The 9,165-nt window shown below is 42.3% G+C and overlaps 1 long non-coding RNA gene across 1 annotated transcript; it reads right to left on the bottom strand.

Annotated features, from left to right (window-relative positions):
- Window positions 1-3,385: 3,385 nt before the first annotated feature.
- Window positions 3,386-8,880, bottom strand: LOC134429944 (uncharacterized). Its single transcript, XR_010030692.1, has 3 exons — window positions 6,723-8,880; window positions 5,487-5,650; window positions 3,386-3,576 (listed from the first exon to the last, which is right to left on the bottom strand). It is a non-coding gene; the product is annotated as an uncharacterized LOC134429944 (long non-coding RNA).
- Between the last annotated feature and the right edge of the window lie 285 nt (window positions 8,881-9,165).

The raw sequence follows: 9,165 nt of genomic DNA on the forward strand, positions 1-9,165 counted from the left end.
CCCCTTCTTCATGCAGAGGTTCCCATCTGCAGAGTTTGTGAAAATGTATTTCATAATTAGACACTGAATTGAATAAAGTAAGGTTTTGAACCATCATGAGTAAATTTCCTATTAAACCTCTTCAGAAACCTTTTTCTTTTGTGTTTAGATTAAGATTTCTTCTTTTGTTAACTTTTTATTCCAGTCAGACAATATGCATTTTCCATCAGAAGTCTGCATTTCATCATTTGTTGCTTTCTCATTGTATTTAATCTTTAATTTATTTAGGTCAAATTGTTTTTAACTACTCCTATTAACACCTAGTTCTCCTCCAGGAGGGCTCCTTGAACTCTTTTCATGCCCACTTAATTTCTGAGATCACTGATTGTGCGTGCCACTGTCAACTTCTAATACAATTAATTTCTATTTGCAGAAGAGATGGTCTTGGACTAAGGGCTGTGTTGGGATCATGTAGTGATGACAAGGGGTAAATTTTGCTGGGAAGGCCTAAAGAAAACATGCATTTCATTTACAGTAATCCTGTAGTAGGACATTGCAGCAATTCCTGCTGCATAGCCCTCACTTTCAGCAGAAATTGAGAATTTGTACTTTTGAATTGACAGTGAAGACCCTCCCTCTCGCACAAGATGAATTGGATTGGTGCCCATGTTGCATTTTTGTTGGCTCTGACCCATGGGATATAACAGCATTGTGTGCTGAAAACTGGATGCTTCTGTAGATTTTTTAGCTGGTCTAATTTGGAGCTCACTGCACTTGAAAATTAAGTTGGTGTCCAGTGGGATTAGCGTTGGAATACAACAAGCCTTTACCTGCATGGTATGGAAATAAGAACAGGCACTGGCTTTGCATCCCATCTTCTCCCAAATAAAACAAGCAACCTATCATTAATGCTGAACCTGATAGGTTTTTGTACTTGAAACATCTATGCAGTCAAGTCCAGAGTCTTTTTAACATGGGCAGAAGGTTTTTTCCCAGCAATTTACACTACAACCACTGTATGTCTTTTGCTTCATTCTTCATGTTTATCTAAGGCTTCACAGTGGGTTCTGTTGAGAGTCCTTAGTTGAAGTTACAGAAGAATTAACAGTGTTCTATGCAAACACACAAATTTTCTAGGTTTTTTTTATTAATTTCATTATATTGAAAGTGACAAGAGTTGTCCATCAGATCTTGGCTTTATAAGGAGAGGGTGCTCTGCTACCCTTTGTGACCTTTTTCACTGTGTTTTAAGTGTACGTGATCCCAAACCATATGGATGTTTAAGATCTCTGGCCTCTATAAGGTGACAAATAATAATAAGGAATTTAGGGAAAATATTTCTCATATGTCTGCTTGGAAGGGGAAAAAACCCATAAGGCCAACACAGTATTTGATTTAGAATGCTATAAAGGGAAATATTTTTTCTCATAGAGATAAAAAGCCTCGATTCACACATGAGCTGCACCAAGTAGAACTGATCAATATAGCACAATAGTCCTAACCGATTCACTACAAGCCCTGTCCTGAATAACAAAAAAAAGAAACAAAGAGGAAGGGGGCAGGGAAATGGTTACCTTCTTGCTCTTGGGAAGAGTTAAAAAATAGAGTGCTAGCAATATAAGGAAAAAGGGCAAAATAGTCACATATTATTCATGCTTCACTTGTGTTTGGTACATTCACACAGGCATATTACGCATGAAAAGAACTCTGAAATGTAAATAGAGACATTCATTGTGTGGTTTTACTTTATTTTTTAAGAAGGAAGGGAATAGAACAAATGGACTCCCCACTCTGCTCTTTCTCAGAAGAAATCTCTTCTGCAACCATTCTGATGAAAGCGTAATTAACCTTGTTTTCATTAATGGGTCTTTCCTTTGTAGCTCAGATGACAAAAAATGGGAGAGAGCATGGGCCACCCTTGGTGATCAAGGAAACTTCATAAAAAGTGAGGCTGAGGTTGTTGTGCACAAACTGAACTATCAAAGGTATGATGGGCTTGAATTCAATTCCCGTAATTATACTAATGATGCAGAACATAGCCAGGCCAAAATAACTCAGGTAATTACTTAGCATATTGCTCCAGTTTCTACAGTGGCGGTTATTGTTTACATCTCTAATTATGCTGTGTAGACACATCAAATCACTCACGCTTGTTTTGACTTCAACTATTTGAAGCAGCAAACACCGATGAGCTGTGTCTTATGGATGCTGCCGTGTGAATGAATGCAGCTCAGCAGTACTTGTTCCTCAGGCTCAGGGTCCAATCCTGCATGTCTGTCATACTCAGAATTCCTGTTGCTGTGACTCCCTTATGTATTTCTTTCATTGAGAGCTTCTCCTTGCCTTAAGCAGATGTTGGAGGGCTCTTTGTTCACATAGCTGAGCACTTTGTGTGCCCTTAATTTTAAGAGCATGAATAGCCTATTGCAGGTCAGCAGGATGGCTCAAATGTTTACAAGAGAGTTATTGCTGGTTAAGACACAGAGTTTTCATCTAAAACAAGGGCAATTTCTTCTCCTGGGGTAGTGTAGCAAGAGCAAAGGAAGGACTTATTTCAATTGCTAACAACAGCAGCAAAAAAATACCTCGTTTGAAGTTGTTATCCACTGCCTGCCATTTTTAAACGGAGTGATTTTTCTTCACAAGAATGAGGGAAAAACAAAAGGAAGAACATTAGAACAGTTCATCCTTAAAAAAAAACCCAAAAAAGGATTTGTTAGTATGTGCAAATGGCTCTGTTGGACATGTACACCTCCAGTGGTCATATGCACTGTGATTGGTTTCCTTCCCCTGCAAAACAGTATGTTCTCTAAGGGCTGTATACAAACTCACATGCCAAATGCTACAAATACTTCAGACTTTAGGATGACCTCTTTCTGCAGTCCTAAGCAAGCTGCTTTCTCTTCTCTGTGTCTCAGTCTCCCCTTCTGCAGACACAGGGTAACAATGCTCATCTATTTTAACACTTTAGGGCTTCCTATTTCAAAATGCAATACAAATTTGCAGTGTTAAGACATCTGAAGGATCATTACAAACCATAGTGAAGGCCAGCATTGTGGACCTTTTTATTGCCCAGATGGCTGATTGCACTAGGCTAAGTGTCTGAAAACACAGATAAATTTTGTCTTGCATATTTTGATGCCAATGGTTTTCTTAGCAACCTACAGGTACATTTACTTTATTTTGCTCTGCTAGAAACATAGTGAAGACATATTTTCTGTGTTGTCTCCAGGAAAAGGGCTCATAAAGGGTAAATTGTCGCACTAGAAATATTCTCCTATTAGATGAAGTTAGTTTACCCTTTGGCAGGAATATACCTAGCTTTCAACTGCAGTTACAGCTCCTTGAGCATTTATAATACACTTTTTAATGGAAGGAATTTCAGGCTGTTCTATTAAATCCAATTCAATGTCAACTCTAAGGGAGAAGAAGGGGTCTTTCAAGTGCTTTTTTACCCAGAAAACATGTTACAGATTCTAAAAATAGGCTGTGCATACATTAATGCCTATATTATGAGGTAGCCAAAAGTGGAAAGATGTTGAGGACTTTTCAAACTCCCCTTGGCTCCAGGAGGGCTCAGTACTTCACAGAATCTGCCTGAGGGAGAGGGAAGGAGAACAAAATGAGAATACACAGTCCCAGCAGTGCCCTGGCTATGCATGCAAACATTTTGCAGTCAAAACTCCCCACAGGAGCATGAAAGGATGTTTCAGTCTGTAGCTCATTTAATCAAGGGCTCCCCCTCAACAGAGGTGTTCAGAAGGAATGGATCTTGTCCTGTGAACAACAGGCTAAAACAGGAGAGGCTGCTTTGACTTTGGCTTGTACATCAAAAAAAACCACCCTTTTAGCAGAATAGTGCATATTGGGGGAGAACAGAAAAAAACCCTATGCCCACCCACCCCATGTTGTTTGCAGGTATTACAGAGGAGAGGGCTGCTTTTTAAAGCCCATCATTTCCTTCCACTGCTTGAGTAAGTGTATAAAATTTAAATCCCTATAGCTTTACGAATTATTTTGTTGAGCAATTGATTAAGATTTTTGTTATTCCAGCACTGCACTGGCAACAGAGGCAAATGAGCTAACTGAGCTTCTTTGCAAAGACTTCAGTCTCCTGTTTTACCAAATCTGATAGCTGAGGATGGAAATGTTACCCTATTCTTCACCGCAGTGTTCAGGCCATCCACGTTCTCTGACAGAAAGATTTTAAAAAGGCACCAGACAAAAGCTGACAGATCACTCCAGACCTGGGACTTGTGGTGGCCTTTTGACTTAAATGACTTCAGGTATTGAATAGTAAGTGGCAATTATTAATGGAGCCAGGCAGCTTGGATATAATTTTTGCTTCCCTGTGCAAAGGAAACCTTGCACAACCAGAGAGCCTCTTAGCCCACGGCAGGCATTGTCACTCTCCTGCCCCTCCTGGACTCTTTCCAGGGTGATGCACCAGAAGTTATTTAGACTGATTTTTTAGATCAGCGTTTTGCAATCCTTGAGTTTTGGTGGCAGTAGCAGCTAAAGGAAAAATACTCCCTTGTCTTCCCTTGTCTGGTTGTTCCCGCTCTGTACCTCAGTAATGTGGTTTTAAGCATGGTCACCCGGCAGGGGTAATCACTGTGGTGCAGAAAACATAACTCTGACAAGGCCAGGCTGCCTGCAGTTCACAGCCTGCCTCCATCCTTGAATTCCAACTCAGCTTTTCCATGAGAAGCTTCACCTTTAGGTGTCCCTGTCCCAGAGACACTCACCTTGGTTTCAGGTGGAAATGCATGTTGGCTGGTTAGTGGCTGCCGCTGTTATAGTAATCTATTTCCTTTAAAGAGGTTAATGTCCAAACTGAAGTCATGAAACCTGCCAGTTTCACTGGTCAGGTCATGCTCACAAAAGATATGGCTCATTTATTCCTTATGGTGAAAATTTTCTTTATCCCTTGTTTGCAGTTCTCAACACTCCTTATTACTTAATATAAAGCCTGCCAAAATGCCAAAAATGAGGACTGTAATTATGAAAATAGTAGAAAAGCCTCTTCCTCCTCTGAGAAGTATATAGTTCATGGATGTGGACAGAAAGAGGATGAATCATCATGCCTCTCTGCTGAGGGTGTTGAAGCCACAATTGTAAAAAGTAGTTCTAAAATGACTGAACCAATGACAGGGAGAGATCTTCTTAGATATTTAGATGAAGTTCCTCCTAAATGTTGATGCAGTCTGGGAGACAGTAATTTTTGGGGACTATAGTGAGGGCAGAAGAAAATGCTGCAGTGGACTGTAGGCTGTAGGACATGTGAAGAAAAATGTAGATAGTACAGAAATTGCCTTTAGAAGTCTTCATCGCCTACTTTTATATGACAGAAGGTGAGTAGTCCTATAATTTCCACTACACTGATGAAGCAACCTGAAAAAGTAGGGCTAACATGTCACAGCACAAGGTTAGAGCTACAAGCTCATTTGACTTCATTTGTGTTTCTAGCCCCAGTTCATAACCCAATTATAAGAGCCAAGACTTACCTGCCCTTGAGCTTCTTAAGCACCATAATTTGGCCCTGGCATGTTTTCAAATCCAGGCAATTTTGCTGCATCACTTCGATTGTGTTTGCATTGGTTTGGTCAGAGCAACCTTTACAGGGCCTGAGTCCTTTCATCAAGGTTATTAAGAGTATGTGGAAGGTACCCTGCATGGATTTTAAAAGAATGAAATCCTTTACAAGTTTGTGAAAGTAAAAGGCAAGACCATAAAATTGATAGGTTAAAATCAATCTAATAAATGGCCAAGCAAATGCATGCATTCCCATAACATTTTATGACTCCAGTGAGACAGTAAGATCACAAAAATGCAAGTGGATAAAACATCGGTTGTTAGCTCTTTATTCTCTAAAGTGCAATTGCCAGTAATGGCTTTTGTCTCAAAATTTAAAAATGGAAAATAATAAAACTGTATGTCACACAAGAAGGAATAAAATGCATTTTAATAAAGCACATCTTTCTACTTTAAATAAAGTCAAATACATTTTCCCATTTTCTGCTGAGGAGAAACCATGGCACAGTGCCTCTGTCCATGCTGCATATATGTAAAAAACTTCTCAAATGTAAAGGCCCAGCCTCTCAGTATTTTTAAAAGCTCACAAGAGATACAAGTTGTACTCTGACAATAAAAAGAGCTAATAATAAAAGATACTTTCATCTGGAAGATGTCTATGTCCTTTGGGACTGTCAGGCCTTCCTGAACATCCATTTTACATTCCATGAAGCAGATAAGCTTGTGAATTCCACCATCCTCCTCAGCACACTGCTAGTCTAAAGCAAACTTTTCCACATGTAAGTGTGGAAGGAAAAAAAAAAAAAAGGAAAACATTTCTGGAGCCACAGAGTAATAGATGTTTATTACTAACCCAACTTTCATGAATATCCCTTGTGCTCATATTTAATGTGTGGTCAACATTACACTGCTGTAATAGGGGCTCTCCTGACCTAGGGGGAGACAGGACATATATATGTGCATGTCCTGCCACCTGAGCTGACAATGAGATTAGATTGTAGTGGGTTACCAACTTGGCCCCAGGCAACAAGTGCTAGAAATGCTCAGTGGCAGGATTAAAGCTGTGCAGAGTTCTATTTTTCACTCCAAAAGGGGATGTTGTACTTCTGGACTTACTGGATTAATGTTTTTCTGAAACAGGATCGTTCTCTTAGGGGAATAACAAACTGACCCTGCATGTTCAGCATTAGGCATAGGAGTACTTCTACCTTTCATACTTGTAAAATTCAGTAGGATCTGGCATCAGGATGACAGTTTCAAGCCCTTTAGGTATAGAATTTTCAGCTTAGGCTCATTTTCCGCGAGCATGCAGTGACAGGTACACCGGGGTTTGCGTGACTTGAATATTTTCAGTAAGTTGGAAGCATAGCACCAGTCAGACTAAAAGAGAAAAACAGAACCAATTACTTAATGCTTAAACCTACAGGATGGCACATGCCGACTTTAGCCCAAATTGAGAACCCCCAGTCACGACCTTGTGGAGTCCAACTGAAGCCAGAGCTGCTACTCAGTGCTGAGAGCCTCAGAGGTTTATTGAATGACACACAGGTCGTGGGAAGGCCAACAACAGCAAAAATCATTCTATTGCAAATGCAGAAAATATCAGTCAGAATGAGCAGAAGTCAAGTGCTTTCATTGCTTAAACAGAAGCAGTGCAAGGCTGGTATCTTTAAAAAAGGGGGGGTTACTCTCGTGGTTCTCTTCCTAGGAGTTTCACTTCCTTTGGGTGTGTGGTTATTTCAGGTTAGCACAAGTGCCAGAAGATAAGGCATTTTATATGCTTGGGTTTTTTTATATTGAAGAACAGGAAAGACCACCATGTAGCTGAACAAGAGGAGGGATTACAAAAGCCTACCCTGAACAAAAGGAGCTATGTGGAAATCTTTCTACAATACAAAGGTTCACAGTAATTCCTTTCCTGTAAAGCCACACTGAACTCTCTGAACAGCTAATATGTGGTACCTGGGACATGTCTAGCCTGACAGTGATGTGAAAACTCTTTTTCTGGTGATTCAAGGTGATTCTCTGCCACATGTTTTGCCCTGTGAAAGGCTACACACCTCTTTAGGGGAAACAAGTGCCTTCAGGTTGTTTGCTTTTTCTGGTTTTGTACAACAGCTCTGGGCCTGGTACTGTGCTCTGTGAAGTCAGTTTAGCAGGAATAGGATCTGCTCTGTCATCTTAAGTATCGCCCACCTGTTCTCAAAACCACAGATTTCTCTAAAGAAATGTCTGCAGGTGCAATAGAGCAAGGCTGCAGCAAACAGTCACGTGCCTTTCTGTTTGCAGAGATGAGGCTCAGTTGCTTGTTTGCATTCTTTATATATGACTGTGCTTCAGAGAGAGCTAAACTCGGTTTTATTATGTACAGGCAAAGCAGAAAATATACAATTGGGACATCATTACAACTGTTGGAGTTGCTTTAACGTAGGGGCATGTGGAACCTGAATGATGCAGGCAGCTTACCTGCAATGCTATCTATTGAAAAGAGTGTGGTTTAGTTATTAAATTATGCATTTTACAAAAACCTATTATCTTTCACCCTTGTGCCATCCCATCATGCTTATTTGTGCTACCCCAAGCTGATCCAGCCATGATGCTCTCCAAGCACTGCTTTTTGGCTGATCCTTGTAACAGTGGTCTTTCCTGTGGGCTCTGCTGACTTTTCTGAGAGATTAAACAGCACCTGAATTTTTACCATGTGAATTCTTGGTCTCCTGAGCCACAGATGTCACTCTGGCAGAAACTGGCTTAAATTTTGTAGTAGTGTGAGTGTATCGACCTCTGACCTCCCCAAATTATACAAACAGAAGGGTCTCTGGTGCCCTGGGCCATGGCATGACCCAGGGAAGTTCCTCCCGCTTCCCTAGGCCCTGCCGAGCCCCTCTGTCTCAGAAAGCCTAGTGCCGGAGGCCACTGCCTTCCAGCAGAATCCCGTTTTGGATGATGCATCCTACATCACTGCGCTGTCATTTGCTTCACCTTCAGTACGCATATCTTAACCCCGCAGCTCCAAGGCATTTGCAGGCATCCAGGCATCTCCCACACACTTCCTCGCTCTGCGGTGCTGCTCCGGTTTTGCCAGATGCCTGCTGCCGACTGCTGTGACCTCCGCCAGCTCTCCCCGTCCCCGCTCTCTGGGCGTTCGGGCACCGCATGGCATGTGGTCCCGGCGGGAAGGAGGGACTGTACTTGCAGCACAGACCTCCCCATCTCCCTGCCGTACGCGATGCTGCTGGGATCCTTCAGGGATGCCGTCCCGCCAGACTATTATTAAAGGGCCCAAGGAGTCCCAGGCACCAGCTGTGTACTCCCTTCCTCCTCCTTTCTCTCTCTGTGCTGGCGCCCCTTCCCGCTGGAGGGCAGGCTCGGCTGCCGGGGGCTCCACCGAGGGCACCGCGGGGGCGCTGATCCTCCCTGCCGGCTGACAGCCTGGCACTCTCCCTCTCCCTCCCTCAGCTGGCCGGGACGGAGGCTTAAGGAAAAAAATAAAAACCGCAAAAAACCTTCTGGGGTCACTGCGAGGAGAAAAAAAATGCCTCGTTACGTCTGCGGTGTCTACGAAAACGTCCCGAGAAGGAAGAGGAGGATCCCGCCCCGCGGGGACCGCAGGGTTCGGGGAAGGGGTGGGCGCTGCCTGCGGGGCCGGGA

Source organism: Melospiza melodia, chromosome 1 (assembly GCF_035770615.1).
Source record: "Melospiza melodia melodia isolate bMelMel2 chromosome 1, bMelMel2.pri, whole genome shotgun sequence".
In the NCBI taxonomy this organism is placed as follows: domain Eukaryota; kingdom Metazoa; phylum Chordata; class Aves; order Passeriformes; family Passerellidae; genus Melospiza; species Melospiza melodia.